Source organism: Lepus europaeus, chromosome 11, assembly GCF_033115175.1.
Source record: "Lepus europaeus isolate LE1 chromosome 11, mLepTim1.pri, whole genome shotgun sequence".
NCBI lineage: Eukaryota > Metazoa > Chordata > Mammalia > Lagomorpha > Leporidae > Lepus > Lepus europaeus.
Window position 1 is genome coordinate 117096023 of NC_084837.1, and position 12486 is coordinate 117108508.

General features: G+C 43.0%; 1 long non-coding RNA gene across 9 annotated transcripts in view; it reads right to left on the reverse strand.

The window, feature by feature from the left end:
* Positions 1-12486, reverse strand: part of LOC133770419 (uncharacterized) — a 58718-nt gene that overhangs the window by 26706 nt on the left and 19526 nt on the right. For all 9 annotated transcript variants that reach the window (XR_009867340.1, XR_009867344.1, XR_009867341.1 and 6 more), the window contains one exon: positions 9462-9562. This is a non-coding gene — a long non-coding RNA (uncharacterized LOC133770419). The remainder of the gene's footprint in view (positions 1-9461; positions 9563-12486) is intronic.

Here is a 12486-nt window from a genome sequence, read left to right on the forward strand (position 1 = left end):
AGATGTTAGGTTTCCATCTTCAAGAGGTGGGAATCTGAGGAGTCAGATGGGTTAATAGATGATCAGGGGATCCCAATGGAATTTGGGGTTAAAATATTTGCTTCCTTCCCCTAAATGTTATCTTTAGCAGGAACAAACAGGCTACCCTCCTCCCTTCAGAATCTCCAAATTTACCATGACATTAGCAAGGGAGCTCTTCCTGAGCTCACAGCTTATTGTGGGAAAAAGTTACCTATCCAACCCTTAGCAGGCCAGACAGGATGGAGAATTGTACATGAGGTCTTTTGATGGTTTTTGTCCCAGCCAGGTAGCTGAATGCCAATCTGATTGTCAAGCTTTTTTTTTCCTTCAAAATTCTACTAAAAAAGCTCACTGCCATCAGTTCCTTTGGGTTTTCCTCTCTTGGAAGCCCCCCTCCATGCCCCTCTGGCTGGAAGTCCTTGATTCTAATACTTTTAAACCTACAAACAATAAACAAGTGAAATAAAATAAAATATATTGGGCATCTCAATGAATTATATAGAAGCTGAAAAACCATGCGGGAAGTCAAAAAGATACAAAAAAGCTTTAAAATCATACCCAAAGCCTGTCTGGTGAGAAAACAGCTACCCATTTATCATGAGGTGCTAATCTTGGAGCCATCTCCATCTCAGTACCAAGCACTCCATCTTGAAGTAACCACAACTGCCCCTGAGCCTGGGAGATCATTGTCACCTCTGCCCTTATCAATATGGAGGGCACAATGGGAGACAGGCCTAGGCAGGTTGGGTGCCTGCACCCCAACAGCAATCACATAAGGGAGGAGCCCTTGTTCTGCAGTGTCAGCCTCTCCAGTGGGCAGATGGCTCTTCATCCTCTCTACACTCCTAAGGTAGAGATCCCTAAATGTAGATGAGGTTGGTTTGCATGCTGGGCAGAAAAGAGAACAGTCAGTGTCCACACAACACACTTCTAAGGGATTCTCACAAGAAAGAGAGGAAGGAAGGACTCTTTGAAGCTCAGCAGCAGTTCCAGGAAGACTGTGAACAGGTGGATCACTCAGGCAGATGCCTCCACTGGAAAAAAACCATCTTCCTGCCTTTACAACAGGAATCCTCCCATTTTACTGCTGTCCCTGAGATACCTGCCAAGTAACACATTTTGGGGGTTAACCATGTTTTATATCATGAAAGTCTTTGTGATGGTTAATGTGTTATCAGGAATTTACAACTGGAAGGAAGTAATTTGGTCACAGTGCTTTGTAATTCCTGCCTCACAAAGCTACTCTGATGCCTAACTTTGAATGGAGGTGAGGGAGATGAAAAACATGGCACTGAGAGACTTGGTATGGAGACACAAAGGTGGTGAATTTAAGGTACAGTGACTATGTCAGAGTAAAAATTATTCAGTGGTACTTGTTCATGTACAGTAAGGAAGATAGTACTTAGGGCACCAAGGTATGTTAGGGGAACACTAAAACAGACCCTTGCAGTGTTGAGGAGAGTCAGGCTCAACTTGGAACATGATCAAGTGAGATTTACTGAGGTTCACAGCCACATGGCAGGCTGTGTGTGACCAGAGTTGGAAGGGTCCCCGTTCAGGTTCTCCCAGGAGCTGGGTTGTATTTTGGGCTCTGCTGTTGCTAACTGGCCATGGACACTCTAACAACATTGGCTATGGTACACCAAAATAGTGGCCCTTAGTAGTATTTAGGATAATCAGATTGCAAATCCTCTCAAACACTCTAACAGACACATTTAGAATTAGATGAACAGAGAGGGAGTGGGAAAGGGGAGGGTTGCGGGTGGGAGGGAAGTTATGGGAGGGGGGAAGCCATTGTAACCCATAAGCTGTACTTTGGAAATTTATATTCATTAAATAAAAGTTTAATAAATGAAAAAAAAAAGAATTAGATGAACAGGAGCTAGGGGAATATTGTTATAGCGTCAATTGGTGGGTAGAATAAAGATGGTTTTAAAGCAGCTAAAATGCTTAAGAAAGGCCAAGTGGAATAATTGTTTTTATAAAAGCCTCCAAACTCGAGAAAGTAGCTTGCATTTCCTGAGGCAGGCACAGGTTAATCTTTAGGACTTGTACTGGTGGCCCTGGTTGGTCTACCGAGACAAATAGTGCCTTCTGGTTGTGCACAGATGAGGCCTTACCACTTGGGGAGACAATGTTTGTAGCAACAACAAAGAGGAGAAAAGCGAAATGGCAGTCATTTCAATTTTGGCTCAGCAATTAGCAAGAAGACTCCAAATGAGTTGGCTTCATTTAAATCTAGACAGAAGTTTCTGAAGCAGCCTACAAGGTACCACTTCAGTCAGAGGCAATTAAAGGACAGAAAGAGAAAGCCCTGAGACTTGACACTGCAGGGAATTCTATTAACTGCACTCCCACACACACTGTGAATCTAGCTGCTTTCATTCTCCTCCATAGCTCTCATCCCATTTTGGAGTGGGAATGGTGCAGGTGTTGTGTAAATAGTAGGAAAGTATACTCAGATTTGGCCCTTCAAGCTTTAATGCCCACAACGTGAGTGCGTCACAAGAGTCCAGTAAGAAGGATGATGCAGACTCTGTCCCCACACGCAAGTGATTCGTACTGTCCCTTCTTGTCAGTGACAAAGAGAACACGTATGAGAACATCTCCCCCTTGATCTAGGTTTGCACCATCCTTACGGCCCACTGAAGAAGGCACAGCAGCCCTAAGGGTTTGGACACAATTAGAGTTGGGGTCTCACCAGGTGAAATTGCCTACAGGCACCACGTTAAAGGGGCCTTCACTGCATTGTTGCAGCCTATGAGAAAGCCACTTGATGATGCATGGAGCTATTATAACATAACTCATTCTTACAGGAGCTGCTCACATATGGAACAATCACACATTTCACAGCTGGCTTCCCATTTAAGGCATGTGCCTTCCTCATTCTGTGCTCTGTGTGAGTCAAGAAATATCCTGTGCTACATGGCCCAGGTCAGAGACCTGAAACCCCAGGAGCCCTGTCCTTGAATGGCCCCTAAGTGCTCAACAACTTCCACGTAATGTAAAATCCACCTGGCACAGCATCCTTAGCTGAATTAAAGGTGGTAAATTTTTGGATTAAATGTTAATCCTCCTGGTTGGCAGAGCATGAGAGGCTCCAAATTACAAGAAGGGCAAGAACCTCTCTAAATTCCTCCTAGAATTTAGAATATTCTAGGACGGATCCCATCAAAAAAATTCAGGGCACAGTGCTGTGGTTTGGCGGGCAGAGCTACTGCCTGCAGTGCCAGCATCCCACGTGAGCACTGATTCAAGTCCTGGCTGCTCCACTTCCCATGCAGCTGTCTGCTATGGCCTGGGAAAGCAGTAGAAGAGGGCCCAAGTCCTTGGGTCCCTGCACCTGTGTGGGAGACACAGAAGCTCCTGGCTCCCTTTTTGGCTAAACTTACACATTTTCACTGTTTGTGCAGGCAGCCATAATCGATAACCCCTAAACACATCTATGGCTCTACCTGCCCAGGTATGCTCAGCTCAAGTGTCTCCCTGTCCAGGGAGTCCAGCCGGCACGCCATCTCTGCGTCAACTTGCTCTTCCTTTAGAATCTGTACATTCGAGACTCACTCAAGCTCAAATCCAACACGTACAGAGTCCAAAACCATGCTAACGAGCAGGTTAGTACTGACCTGCAGATACTGCTCTCAACAGCCGTGTTTCAAACAGGCAAGGCTGAATCACAGGAAACTGCTGAATTTACAGCACCAAAGTCTCAGGTCCAGTTTAGTCCAGGCTATCACCCAATGGAAGGACAGCTGAAATGCCTGTTCTGTATTCCACTTTGTGTTTTGTACACTGTCTCTTCTAAGGGAAAAACATGTCCTTACTCATCTGTTTCCTTCACAATAAACTTAGGGGCCAGGTCTAAGGCCTAAGTTCTTGTTTCCCTGCCAAGTGCACACAGCCATAGAACTTCTATCAATAAGACTATCACAAGGCTGCAGAATCCAGCAAGGAGGATAAAATGCAGGCAACAAGAAGTAGTTTCTTCAGCCATGGTGAAGCAGACGTCAGAGGAAGCTGTGGCCACTGCCATCTAAGGTTGGGCAGATGTGTACCCGGGCACTGATACTGATACAGCTCGTCGTCAGGAATATAAAAAAGTAATCAGAAGCTCTTCCTTTTCTATCTGGAAACAAGGGACCTGCATGACATGAAGACCTCAGGGAGGGAGAAAGCAAGTATATAAGATCTGTTCTAGGTCTTTGTTAGGGGAAAGGAAGTAAAACGCACCACACATACAAACAACATACACAAATCTGGAACATTTGTCAAGGAGCAATGAGCCAATGCAGTAAGAACAACAGAAAAAATGTTAAGCTGTGTAAAACACAGTAGAGTCAAGAGAAAAGGCTTACATAAGAAGCAGGCTATAAGGACCTCTAAGCTGAATTTATCTGGAAGTTTAGAACAACACAGGTATAGCTAATGGTTACTGTCTCAGTAGAATTTAAGAATCTCCTAGCATAAAAATGTGATTTGATTTTAATATCATTGTGTCTTGTGCTCTGATGCCAAGGATGTTGAGGCAAGCAGGACCGGAACTGACAGAACATGTGCAGAGCTGCAGGCAGATGGGTCTTCCTTGATTCAGGCAGCAGCAACAGCCACAGCACGGGTGACCATAACACAGCAGCAGCAGCCCACAGGGGCCGGTTCCTTTTATACAGGGTTACACAACAGGGGCCATCAGCCAAGGACTTACCCAGCAGCAATGTATCAGTCCCACTGGGCCTGCCGACCAGCTGGAAATGTATGTGTCATTGCGACCTGCCCCACTGCCATGAAGGCACAGATAAGAAGGCATAGCAGCATGCAATCTTAGCACTATTTGTCTTATGGTTCCAACACATTGTGATCCTAATGCTCTGCCTATCGGTATGAACTTTTCTGATAAATTATGAATGATAAGAAAAAAAAGTAAAAAGAAGAATAAGAATTCAGGGACTCTGTCAGAATCCTCACAATCTCTTAGTAATTCTTCTTGCCTCTTGGCCATAGCTCAGATCTCTTGTCTTCTCCAACACAGAATGGCAGAGAGGCCAGCATCACTCATTCTCTATTTTCTATTGTTTATTAACTTTTCTCTTATAAATGCCACTGCTGTCTTTGATGATAATAGCAAAAGATGAGTGTTCTTTTGATAGCAAAGATGATCTGTACTTTGGAACCCATTGCTTTCATTTTCATCTTCTTTTTTTTTTTAAAGATTTATTTATTTGAAAGACAGAGTTACAGAGAGAGGTAGAAACACAGAGAGAGAGTTCTTCCACCCACTGGTTCACGCTTCAAATGGCTGCAACAGCCAGAGCTGAACTGACCTGAAGCCAAGAGCCATGAGCTTCTTCCAGGTCTCCCATGTGGGTGCAAGGACACAAGGACTTGGGCCATCTTCTGCTTTTTCAGGCAAATTACCAGGGAGCTGGATCAGAAGTGGAGCAGCTGGGACTCAAACTGGTGCCCAAATTGGATGCCATTGCTGCAGGTGGGGGTTTTAACTCACTGTGCCATGACACCAGCCCTTCCTTTCTTTTAATATATACTTATTTGAAAGGCAGTTGGGGAAGGGGAGGGAGTGCAGAGAGAGAGAGGAAGAGAGAGAATCTTCTATCCACTGGTACATTCACCCAAAAGGCTGAAGCAGCCAAAGCTGGGTCAATCTGAAGCCAGGGCCAGGAGATTCTTCCAGGTCTCCCACATGAGTGGCAGGGACCCAGGGACTTGCGCCATATTTCACTGCTTCCTAGGAGCACTAGTGGCGAGCTGGACTGGAGGTGGAGCAGCCAGGACTCAAACCAGGACCCATAAGGGATCCTGGCACTACAGGCAGTGGTTTTAACCACTATGCCACAGCACCAGCCCCAAGGACCCCACTGTTTTCTATTTTAAATTCTCCAAAGATAGTCAATGGATAGATAGTCATCTAATCCACAATCCTTTATAAAGATACTCAAAACAATACTCTATAGAAAACATTTCATTTTCAGTGGAAGACAAAATACCCACGAGTTCCCTTTCCAGGAAAATATACACTGAATGTGAGTGTTCAGATCAGATCCATGCTCCACCAGCTTCACAGGTGATGTCAGGTTGTGAGCCAGAACTCGTGCTGGACAACACTAAATGGAGCCATTGGAGAAGCCAGATGTCACCTATGCAAACTGTTCATATCTACTGAAAGAAGGAAGAATGAATCCGATTTTTCCCTGGCCTAAAGCACCAGCATTCCCTATGGGCGCCAGTTTTAGTCCTGGCTGCTCCTCTTCTGATCCAGTTCTCTGCTATGGCCTGGAATAGAAGATGGCCCAAGCCTCCTTAAGCCCCTGCATCCACTTGGGAGACCCAGAAGGAGCTCTTTGCTCCTGACTTCAGATCAGCACAGCTCCAACCATCTGGGGAGTAAACCAGCAGATGGAAGACTTTTCTGTCTATCTCTACCTTTCTCTGTAACCCTTTTAAATAAATAAAAAATTTTTAAAAGATTTATTTATGTATTTGACAGGCAGAGTTATAAACAGAAAGAAGAAGAGACAGAGAAACTTCATCCATATAGTGATTTACTCCCAAATGGTTGCAATGGCCCAGGCGGGGCTGATCTGAAGCCAGGAGCCAAGAGATTCTTCCAAGTCTTCCACATGGGTCCAGGGGCCTAGGCATTTGGGCCATCTTTCACTGCTGTCACAGGCCATTAACATAGAGGTGCATCAGAAGTGGAGCAGCTGGGACTTGAACCAGTGCCCATGTGGGATGTCGACACCACAGGCAGAGGTTTGACCTACTACACCACAGCGCCAGCCCCAGACATCTTTCAAAGGATGAAATACAAATGGCCAATAAACACATGAAGAAACACTCAGGATCATTAGTCATCGGAGAAATGCAACCAAAAACCACAACAAGCTTGCAACTCACCCTAGTTAGAATGGTTATCATCCAAAATTCAAAAAACAGTAAATGCTGACAAGGATATGGGGAAAGGGTACGCTAATCCACTGTTGGTGGCAATGTAAACTAGGGCAACCATTATGGAACACAGTATGGAGATTCTTCAGAATTCTGAAAATAGATCTACCGTATGACCCAGCAATCCCACTCCTGGGAATTTACCCAAATAAAATTCAAACAGCATAAAAAAGAGCTATCTGTACCTCCATGCACCATATTTACTATTCACAATAGCTAAGATATAGAATCAACCCAGATGTCCAACAAATGATGACTGTATGAAGATTATATGGTACCTATACACTATGGAATACTACTCGGCCATAAAAAATGAAATCCTGTCTTCCAACAAAATGGATACAACTGGAAAACATTATGCTTAGTGAAATAAGCTACTCCTCAAAAGACAAATTTCATGTTTTCCCTGATTTGTGGTAAGGTGTATACAGTTTTCAAAAAACTTAATTATATTACAGTGAAATTGAATTTTTGAGGTTTGATAGTTTATAGTCATTCTCTATTCTTTTGAGGAACTGTGGTTTTTCTACTGACCACTAACTGAATTCTTTAGTGGAGGGTTAAGTTTGTGATTATAAATAAAAATTGAAATATGTCATTGTAAAAATTAAAAGAAAGAAGAAAAGGAGTGAAGTAAGGGTGGGAAGTATCTTTATACACTTAGAAATGTATATATCAAGTACTTGTAATTTTTTTCTTTATATAAATTTTAAAAAGTGAAAATAAAAGATGCTAACCTTAGTCACCAGAGAGTAAATCAGTTCTTGTTTTAAATCACTATATTTAAACCTTGTACTGTCTGAATCCAGAATCTCATCTCTAAGATCTAGAGCTGCAATTTCCTCTTTGATTTGGAAACATATACCTCTTATATACTAATTAAACTCTATTATAGATACAATATAAGAGCAATTTTAGAAGCTGTGGGAAAATGGAAGGAGAAGGCAACACATTTTATTTATTGATTTATCTATTTGTTAAGTCAGAAAGAGAGTGAGCAAGGATGTAACAGGCAGGGACAGACCAAGTGGTGTCAGGAGCCAGTAACTCAGAGTATCCCATGTCAGTGGCATGGACTTAGTCACTTGAACTAACAGTGTTTCCTCTCAGGGACTGAAGTAGCAGCAAGCTGGAGTCAGGGCCCAGAAGGATGCACTGAGCATAAGCACTTTGATATAGGACATGGGTGTTCCTACTGGCACTAAATCACTAGGCCAAATGTAACAAATTATTATTTATGAACATAACAAAATTTGTGGTTTCAAACAATGAAACAATGGTACTTTAAGGTCTAATGAGTAAATTACAAGTGGGCGATAACACAGCGAGAATCATAGGCACCAATTCTGTGAACACCCTTTAAGGGTTGGCAAACATTTTCTATAGAAGACTAAATACCAAGCACTGTAAGCCTTGCAGGGCATGTGGTCCCAAAATCCTCAACTTTGCCACTATGGAATGGAAACTACCATATGCAATGCATAATGAATGAGTATCATTGCGTTATACTATTTATAATATTAAAATGAGTATTTGGATATAGTCTGCCAACCATTTTAGGCTCTTAATGATCTTCGGCCAAAATTACCAAGTTTATTAGCTTTAATAAAGATAATCTATGTGTTGACTTACCCCAAGATCTACTAGAAAGTATATATTCATATTATACTGTCAAATAGCACTAGGTATATGACATGGTTAAATTTTACATGTGAACTTAAACTTGCCTATGGTTCACAGCTGTTGAGTAAACATGAGCTTACCTGTTGCTGATAAGGTATTTTATAGATGTCATGAAAATTTAACATTAAGTGACCTGAAGTAGATTACCCTTTATAATGTAGGTAGAATTAATTCCATCACTGGAAGTCTTAAGAGCAAAAACAGGACTTAGGCCAGTGCTGTGGCTCAATAGGCTAATCCTCCGCCTAGCGGCGCCTGCACACCAGGTTCTAGTCCCAGTCGGGGCATTGAATTCTGTCCCGGTTGCCCCTCTTCCAGGCCAGCTCTCTGCTGTGGCCAGAGAGTGCAGTGGAGGATGGCCCAAGTGCTTGGGCCCTGCACCCCATGGGAGACCAGGAGAAGCACCTGGCTCCTGCCATCGGATCAGCATGGTGTGCCAGTCGCAGCACACCAACCGCGGCAGCCATTGGTTGGTGAACCAACGGCAAAGGAAGACCTTTCTCTCTTCTCTCTGTCCACTCTGCTCGAAAAAAACAAACAAACAAACACAGGACTTGCAGAGAAGAAGCAGTTCTGACTCAAGCCTGTAGAACACAAATCCTGCCTTGGTTCCTAGCTGGTTCACAGATCTCACCCTTGCTATCCTTCACGATCACTTAAACCAATCCCTAAAAAATAAATACTTCTATATGTACTCATATACCCTATGAATTCTATATCTCTCAAGAATGTGATATACTGTATTAAGACAATAACCCTTAAATATAGAAAGAGGTATAATCTGATTTTTCACTCACCATCCAGAACTATCAAACACTTGTGTTCAATGATACTGTTATTTGGTGTCATTCACCCACTGCTTTCCTAACGCATCCATGTGTGGACAAGTGACTTGTACCTGTTTATAAAGAAAGGAGATCTCTGTGAGATGTCCAGCAAGCACAATGTGAATAGCTGTGGTGTACAAAGATCAAAGCAAAAGCTTCAGGCAACACTCCAAATCTAGGCCATACTACTTATTCCAATACACTGTTAAGAGCTAGCATACCACATGGGAAGCTGTTACTTTCTCCACCGGTTCTAAATGAGAAATGTCTGGTGCAGATGGGTATGCTGGGGCAGAATAGCAACAGAACCAGTCTACAGGGCAAGTTAGGGATTTTGTCTTTTTATTTTGTCTTTTTATTATGAAGCCATTGAAATTTGGAATAATTATGACAAAAATCTGGATACTGAATAAATTTGTACCAGAGTGGGTTGCTAGCATCACCAGCACTACCACCACCACCAGTGTGATGTAGGCTTTGGAGCCAGAAATAGCACAGAAACTTACTAGAGATCGGAAAACTGATAAATCAAATAATGAAGTGGCAAATAAAGCATGTAAAGGAACAGAAGTTTAGTCTAGCAGCTAGATAATTCATATTCCACATCAGAGTACCCAGGAACATTTCCCGGCTCCAGTCCTGACTCCAGCTTACTATTAAAAAGGACCTGGGAGGAAGCAGTGATGACTCAAGGAATCTGATTCCTGCCACCCACATGGGAGACCTGGATTGTGTTCATTTCTGCTGGCTTCAAATCTGGTGCAGTCTCCATTATGGGTATTTGACAAATGAATCAGCAGGTCAGAACTGTGTGTGTGTGGGGGGGGAATATCTGTACACAATGTAAGCATGTGCCACAAAAACATAAATGTTTTCAAAAATTGCATGTAAAAACTAGGAAGCTTCGTGAAAAGACTGCAAATAAAAGCTGTGGTTTGTCATCAACAGGATCTGATAAAGCACTGTTAGGAAAAAAATACAATGAGAAACAGGGGCCTATTTCCAAGAAAGAATAAAAATGAAAGGAGAGAAGCCTGCAAATCCTGTATTGGCAAATTAGAAACTTGTAGCAATGCCCATCTCTCACAGGTAGAGAAGTGTTTCAAAGTCCAGTTCACACACTGACCCAAGGTAAAGACCAAGTCACAGGTGTGGCTGTCACACTGTTTAAGACCTATGAAGTAAGACTGCACCCAATGAACCCTTTCAGTGGAAAAAGGGACTTGGAGAAGGACATCTACATGCACACACACACACACACACTGGAAGAGACTATGAATGCAGTTCCAGATAAGCCCAGGAAGCTCAAAGTAGTTTAGTTAAAATCTAGAGAAAGGGGCAAGGTTCAAAGACGTGAGGTTGTAGCTATCAGCAAATGGATAGAACTGAAACAAAATGCATTTTAAACCAAAACCACCCCAGTCTGAGCTAAGGAACTGTCCCTCCTCAGAGAAGATTCGTCCAGAGACAAAAAACAGGCAAAGAGTTGCTCATCCCTACTCTGATACCAGACAAGAAGGGCACATCCTCCAGGATTCCTTCAAATGTGGATGCCAGCAATACATTAAAGGAAACAACTAACAGAGTAACTAACAAAGAGAGAGATCCTCCATCCCTGGTCCACTCCCCAAATGGCCACAATGGCCCAGGCTGAGCTGATCCAAAGCCAGGAGCTAAGAGTTTCTTCTAGGTCTCCCACATGGGTGCAGAGGCCCAAGCACCCAGACCACCCTCCACCATGTACCCAAGCCATCAGCAAGGAGCTGGATGAGAAGAGGAGCATCCAGGACTCAAATGACCACCATTGCCCATATGGGATGCTGCATCACTGGAGGAGGCTTAACCTACTACGCCACAGGGGCAGCTTCCATTTTATTTAAATATTACAATTGTATGCATATCATTTTTGCACTTTTCCAGTATTTTCTGTATTTGAAAGACATATTCCTATGCTATCAAGATACTTATGAAGTCCTTTCTGTGCTCCTCTTGGTTGGCAGCATTGTGAGGATCATTACTATCATGCTCCAAGTGGTCTAAGGTGTGAAAAAAGAGAAAGTTAGGGATATCACCCAGATTATTATGGCTATGATTACCAAACTATCATGGTGTCAGCCCACACATTATCTCCAGCAAGGACACCAGAGCATGTGCTGACAAACTGTCTATGCCCTGAGTGACAAGGCAATTAGACAAAAACAAACTATACATGCTGTATTGCCAATAGATTTGGAAATCTGGGGAAGAAATAAGCAAACTATAATGAAGAGAAACAAGTATTTTTTAAAAAAAGCATATGGCATATGGCAGGGCTGGCACTGTGGCATACTGGGTAAAGCTGCCACCTGCGGTACTGGCATCCAATATGGGCACCCGTTGAAGTTCCAGCTTCTCCACTTCCAATCCAGCCCTCTGCTATGGCCTGGGAAAGCAGTAGAAAATGGCCCAAGTCCTTGTACCCCTTCACCTGCGTGGGAGACCCAGAGGAAGCTCCTGGCTTCTGGCTTCGGATCGGCGCAACTCCGGCCAATGCTGTCAATTGGGGGTGAACCAGTGGATGGAAGATCTCTCTCTCTCTCTCTCTCTCTCTCTCTCTCTCTCTGCCTCTCCTTCTCCTTGTGTTACTCTTTCAAATAAATAAATGAATTTATATTTTTAAAAAAGCATATGGCACAGTTACTTTGAAGTATCAATTACTTCCACATGAATTTACATAAAATAAAACCCCATTTAATCTAAATGTTATCATTTCCATAGGTGAAATAATTCCTTAGCTGTGCAGCACTAAGAAGGTGTGTCTGATAAACTACAGTTACTTCTTGGTGCTGTCTCTCGGCATCTGAGAAATGTGGACAGATTAGAAAATCAGCATTCGTGTGTCCAAACAGAGGCCTCTCTCCATACCTGGAACTCTATGCTGACAGGAATAGGACACTCTCACCCTGACAGAGCTTAGCACGGAGTCAGGAACATAATAGTAATGCAAAAATAATTC